The following is an 8,824-nucleotide window of genomic DNA, read 5'->3' as shown; positions in this document are numbered from 1 at the left end:
CCCACGCCAGCCCCCCCAGCACAAGCAGGCGGACCACCCCATCCGGCCGCGCCAGACCCCACCCAGCCGAGCACCCCATACCACCTACACCCGGGACCAGGAGGACGGGACGGTGACTGATTGTTGATCTGAAGAAGCAACAGGGCTGCTAGCGCTCGGAAATACACAACATCGATTTATAACTTTACAAACGTCATGCTACAACAATAAAGCATTAATTACATTTAAATGTAAACCTCTGAGCTTCAGAGCTTCACCCGCGGGAAGAAAAGCGCTTCTCCACCGCGCAGTACCGGCGCTAGTTAGCTTGGCGAGAGTAACCCCTTAAAACAACCATGTCAGATAATTCTACTCTTTAAAATGCCACAACAGTTAGAAAGGTAGAGGGAGAATTTGGATTCAACCCAATACACTAGAAATAATCGTGTTTGTATGTTAACCTTGGTGTGGATTTCAGGCTGGCTTGTCTACAAACGTCGCTTCAGGTTTGTTGTGTTTCTGCCTGTGATGGTCGCTCACAACAACGTACACAACGTCTTGTTGAGGGTTGTGTTGAATATAACATTTGTCCCTACATGTACTCTTCTTTTTCTACCTGGAGTAGACATTTTTCACCTAAATCACAGAAAATGTCTATCAATTTAGTTAAAGTTTTCGTGTCTGGGCTGGAGTTTTTGTTTCGTTTTCGTTGGGTGAAAAATTTCGTTGACGAAGACAATGACGAAAATTTTTTCTCAACGAAATTAACACTGATCAGTAGTGTCAAACTCAATCTCAGAAGATGCCAAAATCAAAATTTAAAAACATCACTGTTTAAAATATTTATGAATGAGATATATAACATTACCTGAAATAATGCTAGTTTGAATGCTGTAAACTGTATTTGGCCACTGATGAAGCTACTTAAAAACACTGAAGCCGATAGCCCGCCATGATATTGGCCAACTGCCAAATAAGCCTAAAAATAAAAAACGGTTAGCCAAAACAGCTAGGAAATAGCAAAACTAGTTAAATAACTAGTATTCAAAGTAGAAAAAAAGGAGAACTGAAAAAGCCTAAATTAGCCAAATAAGCTAGCATGCAAATATTATTCTGACTCCAAAACAGCCTAAAAAACTTTTTTTTGGAAAAAAAAAACCTAATTTGGCAAAACAGCTATTGTCGGGCCCCCACCGTTGCCAAATGGGGGGGTCCTAGCAGGTGAATGCAGACAAATTAAAGATTCAGGACCAGGGGAAGAGCACCACACAAAAACTAGGGAAGAGAGGGTTGTTATTCTACTTATGATTTAATAGAACATGCAATTCACACCAAGCCAAAGTTAAAATCAGAACAGGTAAAAATCTTAAAAGTAAAAATTAGTAAAAGATCAAAAGATAAAAGCTGTCAGAGGGGAACCCCATAAAATCTTGTACAAATAACTAAAAGAAAATTGTCCATAAAAAGGCAAAGAAGAGATCTTGTCTGTCATCCAGTCCCCAGAAGCGTGGCAGGCAGCTCCTCGTCCACCTGCAACATAAAGTTCTTGCCAGTATCCAAGGTTTGGAGGAGCAGACAGGACTGACTCTTTGCAGAGTGAGGGGGGCACTGTACAGGACAAGGGTACTCACACACTGGCAGGGCTCCTCACCCTGCCGCTGCGTGTACGTCGCAGTCCCTTGTCTCAGAGAGGACTCTGTCTCTGCTGCAACCCCTCCAGCCACAGCGAACCACTGGGTGACGTCACCTCCTCCAGTCGCTCTCAGCTGCCCCTTCTCTTCTGCTCGGTCCTCACTGCCGGTTCCAGCTTTATAGGCCGGGCTGTCACCTTACTGATTGAGCACCAGGTGTGTGACTGAGCACCAGGTGTGTCCAATCTGGGATTCAGTCTCAGAGGTGAAACAACATAAAACCCAAACAAAAACATGCAAATACAACCACAAAAAAAGTAATGTTTCACCTCACAACACTATCATGTATCTGAAATATTAACTAAATTTTAGCACAGCCTCAACAACTAGAAAAAAGCCTAAATTAGCCAAAACAGCTAGCATCTACCTAAATATTAGCTAAATTCCAAAATAGCCTAAAAAAAGTTCTTAGTAAAAATAGCACAATAGCCCAAAAAGCTAGCATGATGCCATCTTTTTAAAGTTTAAAACCCAAACTTTTAACACAGGGGTCTCAAGCTCACGGCCCGCGGGCCATCTGCGGCCCCCGGGATGATAATTTGTGGCCCCCGTCTTCATATGAAAGATTACTGTTAGTGCGGCCCGCGCAAGACTGAAATGAATATGACAGCTGTTGTGTGCAGAGCTGAACGAACCAATCACGGTGAGGTATATGACTCTGGAGGTGGGACATCGCCGGGCTGTCCAGTGCCTCCTCAGTCATTCATTCTTCCAGTTATGGCGTTTTATTTGTCAAAACTCCACGAAGAAATTGTACATCTCCGCGAGCGTATCAAGCATTTAGCGCGGACAAATCAGACCCTCGCGAGCGCTTTTTCCTCCTCCACGAGCAGAAAGAGTCCTCGTGCGTGAGAGACAATTTACTTCCATGTATGGCTTTTTATTTATGTCAAAACTCTACGCAGAAATAAGAAATCTCCACAAGAGTATCAAACATTCCGAGCGGACAATTCAGATCCTCGCGAGCGCTTTTTCCTCCTCCACGAGCAGGAAAAAGTCCTTGCTCAAGAGACTGACTACTTCCGCTTGCGTGAGTGGTGCGCGCGCACGAGCAGAATCTCAGTGAGCGCACTGCTCTCAGCTCAGAAATGAAGGAGGAGCTGTTAATACAGACATTTGAAACTGAATAAAAATGGTTTTCTCATTTATATTCTCTTAGCTTTCTGCTGCAAAAATCATCGGTCTCATTAGACAATTTGCTCCAGTTAAACGTATATCTCCTCAAATATAGTACCTTTATTATCAATAAAGAATAGTTTAAAAACGTCTAAATAATCTGTTTTATCCATTTTTATTTCCTTTTTTAAATATAGAGGGTTGTGTCAGGAAGGGCATCTGACGTAAAATCTTTGCCAAATCAAATATGCGAATCAGACCTACGAAATCCATACCGGATCGGTCGAGGCCTGGGTTAACAACGACCGCCATCGGTGCTGTTCACCGACAGGGTGCCGGTGGAAATTGGACTACTGTTGGTGGAAGAAGGAGAGGAGGAAGGCGGGTTCGTAGGGAGAGAGAGAAGAGGAAAGTCACTAGTGTTGGACTGAGAGTTGGGACTTTGAATGTTGGAACTATGACAGGAAAGGGTAGAGAGTTAGTGGACATGATGCAGAGGAGAAAGGTAGACATACTGTGTGTCCAGGAGACCAGGTGGAAAGGTAGCAAGGCTAGAAGTTTAGGAGCAGGGTTCAAGTTGTTCTATCATGGTGGAGATGGGAAGAGAAATGGAGTAGGAGTTATCCTAAAGGAGGAGTTTGTTAGGAGTGTTGTGGAGGTAAAAAGAGTGTCAGATAGAGTGATGAGTCTGAAGATAGAAATGGAGGGTGTCATGTTCAATGTTGTTAGTGGGTATGCCCCACAGGTAGGATGTGAGCTGGAAGAGAAGGAGAAGTTCTGGTTGGATCTTGATGAAGTGATGATGAGCATCCCTGGAAATGAGAGAGTTGTCATTGGTGCAGATTTCAATGGTCATGTTGGTGCAGGAAACCGAGGTGATGAGGAGGTGATGGGCAGGTTTGGTATCCAGGAGAGGAATGTAGAAGGACAGATGGTGGTTGATTTTGCAAAAAAGATGGAAATGGCGATAGTGAATACATTCTTTGAGAAGAGACAGGAACATAGAGTGACCTATAAGAGCGGAGGTAGAAGCACACAGATAGACTACATCTTGTGTAGACGGTGTAATCTGAAGGAGATCAGTGACTGTAAAGTAGTGGTTGGTGAGAGTGTTTCCAGACAGCACAGGATGGTGGTGTGTAGAATGACTCTGGTGGTGAAGAAGATGAAGAAAGAGAGGGCAAAGGCAGAGAAGAGGACAAACTGGTGGAAGCTGAAAAAAGGGGATTGTTGCATGACTTAAGTAGAGGTGTCAAAGGCCAAACAAAGAGCTTATGACTTGTACACTAGGTTGGGTAGTAAGGAGGGAGACACTGACCTGTACAGACTAGCAAGGCAGAGAGATCGAGATGGGAAGGACATCCAGCAGGTTAGGGTGATCCAGGATAGGGATGGTAATGTGGTGACAAGTGTCAGTGGTGTAATGGAAAGATGGAAAGAATACTTTGAGGAGCTCCCTGTCTTTTCTTCAGTCCCACTGTTTCTTGTCCAAACAACATGGCTGGTCTCACCACAGTCTTGTACACCTTTCCTTTCATTTGTGCTGAAACTCTTCTGTCACACATCACACCTGACACTTTTCTCCACCCATTCCAACCTGCTTGCACTCTCCTCTTCACTTCTTTTCCACACTCTCCATTACTCTGTACTGTTGACCCTAAATACTTAAACTCCTCCACCTTCTTTATCTCTTCTCCCTGTAACCTCACTCTTCCACTCTGGTTCCTCTCATTCACACACATGTACTCTGTCTTACTGCGGCTAACCTTCATTCCTCTCCTTTCCAGGGCAAACCTCCACCTCTCTAGCTCCTCCTCCAAAAACTGAAGCGGTCAATCATAATAAATTGCATACTAGTTCAAATCCCACTCTAGTCATCTTTTGATCTGTTTAAAGTGTTCCCAGTGGTCTTTGAGTTCTGATGATGCCCTATTTAGCCAAAATCTTGAAACCTGTGTTACATAATTTCTGCAGAGCGGCAGGAGTTCGTCAGAAATTCTCCTCAGAGATGTGGACAGGACTAATGGTCTACTCGTGTTCCTGCAATTGTTCATGGCTACTTGTATTTCTTATCATTTCTTTTAGAACATCAATTGTTTCTAAACACATTTCTTAAATCAAATTGAGCTGAAAACTGTGTTTTGTATCCCTAACAAATGTGCTTCATTTGTGTTTAACTGCAGAGCCAATCAACTGCAAGTATATTAAAAACATGTGCATTACTTAACACTGCGTTTTATCTTGCTTTTTGCTTCGGAGGCGAGGCTTTGCGGTTTCCAGTGTGAACTCCTCTGTGTCATCATCACAAAGAAGTTGCCCTCCAGCAATAAGAGCAGGGCACAAGCTTGAAATACAAATAAGAAGTCTTCAAAACATAGCTCCTTTTGTGTGTACATTTGTGGGTCCACAGCTGCTGAATACCCTTCAAGAAGCACCTTGAGTTTTCAACCTTCAAAGTGAACTGAGATCAGTTTGGACGGAATGAGGATACAGAATGTTAAGGCCGTGGGAAGGGTTACTAAGTGTTTTGTCAGAAAGTCCTACCTGTATCTGAACTTTCCAAGTGTCTACATGATCAGCTGACTTCTGCAGCTGTATGGGCCAACACTGCCCTCAAAATGACGAGAATAGAAAAGGACATAAGGTTAAGGCATACACTGAATGTGGATGGTTCATTAGTATTCATGGTAGTATTCAACATTTTTTAAAGCACTTTCTGTTATTTTTATTTGAAAAGTTCTATATAAACAATGATTGATGGATTAATGTGAAAAACGTAACAGTTTATCCACAAGAAGATTCTTAAAGACCCACTCCAATGAAAATGATGTTCTAGCATGTTTTTGTTGCATTTTTCTCATGGCGGAGGGCATTTCAGTTTTTAAGAAAACGAGGCTCAAATTAGCTTTTCTTAGTATTTTTTTTATTGTAATGGAAGGGAATGAAAAATGGTTTGTTTCAAGTAATCATTGCAGGAGTAATATATAAAGAAGATATCCATACAAACTATTTAAACATAGGATAGTTAGGGATAAAAATTACTGAAAAATGCTCAATTAATTAATGCAATTATTACTCTTACTCGTAAGAAAAGCATATTTGTTCTTTTGTATATAACACAATAAAACTACTGCTTCGCTAGAGTGCGGACGCACACTGCTTTGCTCCCCCTTCTGCTTTTAATTTTCGCTGATTATTTTCCTTTCTTCTTTTTTAATCACACCAGCAATAACTTTTGAATACTTTTAAACCATCGGGTCGGATTTATTTTTCTTTTTTACTTTAAACAAAAGGATTTTTTTCCTGCATTCCTCTTAAAACATGTACTTGGCCTTCACGCAGCTGAAGCCTGATATACGGAGCAGCAGCTAACACAAGGCTAACTAGCAGCAAGATGCCTTCCCTTTCCACAAAGGATTACCAAGACCTTCTGGAGAAGATCACAGCGCTGGAAACTAAGGTTCGCCACATAGAAGTGAACGTGGAGCTAAATGGACTTTATGGAAACAACACAACTTTGCCACTACCTCATCTCAGCAGAGAAGAGAGAGCTAACACGCAGCTAAATGGCACAGATTCTACGGAGAGAAAGACAACATCTGTGGACAATAACAAACAATCGAAAGATAATCCTCCCTGGAACCATCTTGGAGCAAAGCCAAAGAATAAGTCCAACAGCTGGAGAATTGGAGGACATGGGAGGACCGACCCCCCACAGAGAGCTGAAGCCTCTGAGGCTGAATGGCCCTCTCTTCCTACGAGACAGAGGACCTCATCTACTCCCGTACACCGGAGGAAAGAAGGAAAGAAGCCAAGCATGAACGGAGCGGTGACCCTGCAAAACAGATTTGCTCCACTGTCAGATGACCCCGGACTACCCGACGACCATCCACTGGAAAGCAGCACGAGGAGGACCTGTAACCCATCAGAAGGTAAACGGCCAGAAAGAAAGCTGAAGGCTCGGCCTGAGACTCTGATTGTGGGTGATTCCACTGTGAAAGATGTTCAGTGGTTCTGCAGCAGGAACACTAAAGTCCTGTGCTTTCCAAACGATATGGTCAGTGACATGAAGGAGAGAATTCTGCAAACTGTGGCAAAGTATCCATCAGTACAAAACATTGTACTACACACAGGGTCAAATGATGTGTCCAAGCAAAAATCTGAAGTTTTAAAGCAAGACTTCACTGGACTGATAAGAACTGTGAGCTCCATGAATGCAGCTGTCTTTATCAGCGGTCCCATTCCAACTGTTCGAGGAGGAGAAGAGCGATTCAGCAGGCTGTTGGCACTGAACAGGTGGCTTTCTACGACATGTGGTGAAACAGGAATTAATTTCATCAACAACTTTCACATTTTCTGGGAACGCAAACATCTTTTTAAAGAAAATGGATTCAGTTTAAACAAATCAGGAGTTAAACTGTTCTCCTCCAATCTCTTCTACTCCCTGCGTCATGCCAAGACTAAGATTAATTTATCTCAGTGTCAAGGCCAGACACAGACTGGATCCACACGAGGAACGGAGCTGCCCCCACTGGAGGAAAACATCAGAAACGGGAAACCTGCCTCCGAACACCGGAAGAGGAAAAACAACGAGGAAGATGGACCCTCCCAAACACCACCAAACCAACAAACTCCTGACGGTTCCCCCTCCCCCTCTTCACCCTCTTCACCCCACCTGAAATTCACCGAGCAGATGATGGAGCGAGTCGGGATTGGGCTTCGATCTACCCCTCTGGCCAATCCATTTTTGTCACCCATAACTCTGTCACCAGAACGTTCGAAGGGTCGACGTAAAGCCCCACCCTCTCCTGTACAACATCATATCCTGTCCCTGCAGTCAGATGTTTGATGTGTTGAGGGTCCAGGCTGTGGATATAACAACAGTCATGATGTTCTCCAGAAAAACCTGGGACCCTGTTCTCTAGAAACACACACTGTTTCTGTACTTGTCACTAACAGGAGGAATGTAATCTGCCCAAAACGCAAACAAAGGACTTTAAAAGAGGTAAACATTTCCTCTGCGCCTTTCCAGAAACAGAAGGTAAATGAAAATATTATTACTCCTAGACCTCTCAAGTTAGCACTTTTAAATGTCAGGTCTTTAGCAGGAAAAACATTTTTAATTAATGATTTTATCACTGAGAACAAAGTTGATTTTATGTTTTTAGTTGAAACCTGGTTAGATGAGAATAGCAGGGGAGCAGTTCTCACAGAGTCAGCTCCTCCCAATTATGGTGTTATCAGTGAGGAAAGAACAAGCAGAAAGGGCGGGGGGGTTGCAGTTTTGTTCAATGAAATGTTTCAGTGTAAAAAGTTATCTTTTGGAAACTTTCCATGTTTTGAATATGTAGCCCTACAGCTGAAGGCCTCACTCAAAACAATATTTATCAATATCTATCGACCACCTAGATATAATCCAGAATTTAACCTTGAGTTTAGTGAACTGCTGTCTATAATTTGTCTTGATTTTGACTGTATAATCATGGCTGGAGATTTTAACATCCATTATGGAAATCTTGAGAACAAAGGGACTAAGGACCTGATAAACACTCTGGACAATTTCGGGTTGACTCAACATGTAACAGAGCCCACACACAACAGAGGGAATATTCTTGATTTATTGATTTCCAAAGGTCTGAACATCTCTAAGGTGACTGTATGTGATTTAGGTCTGTCTGATCACTGCTGTGTTTTCTGTGAGAGCACAATTCCAGTACACACAAATGTTTTGAGGGAGGAGATCACAAAACGGTATATAACTGAAAATACTAGTGAGATGTTCAACCAGATTTTCTCACTGACTCCTCCCCTCTCGGGGGATTCAGTCAATGAACTTGTTAATAGCTTTAATTCCAACATGTCAAATATCATGGATAGTATTGCTCCTAGTAAGGTGAAGGTGATCTCTGGTAGGAAAAAATCTCCATGGAGAAACTCCATTGTGGTAAAGAACGGAAAAAGAGAATGTCGGAAATCTGAACGCAGATGGCGGAAATCTAAACTACAGGTAGATTATGACATCTATAAAGAGAAACTTC

At 42.6% G+C, this 8,824-nt stretch overlaps 1 long non-coding RNA gene across 1 annotated transcript; it reads right to left on the bottom strand.

Moving 5' to 3' along the window:
• Nucleotides 1-1,269: 1,269 nt before the first annotated feature.
• Nucleotides 1,270-1,779, bottom strand: LOC112161119. Its single transcript, XR_002921787.2, has 2 exons — nt 1,611-1,779; nt 1,270-1,509 (listed from the first exon to the last, which is right to left on the bottom strand). It is a non-coding gene; the product is annotated as an uncharacterized LOC112161119 (long non-coding RNA).
• Between the last annotated feature and the right edge of the window lie 7,045 nt (nt 1,780-8,824).

The sequence above is a fragment of the Oryzias melastigma genome, linkage group LG6, assembly GCF_002922805.2.
Source record: "Oryzias melastigma strain HK-1 linkage group LG6, ASM292280v2, whole genome shotgun sequence".
NCBI lineage: Eukaryota > Metazoa > Chordata > Actinopteri > Beloniformes > Adrianichthyidae > Oryzias > Oryzias melastigma.
The sequence above is the reverse complement of the archived record's forward strand: the minus strand, read 5'-3'. Positions and strand labels throughout refer to the sequence as shown.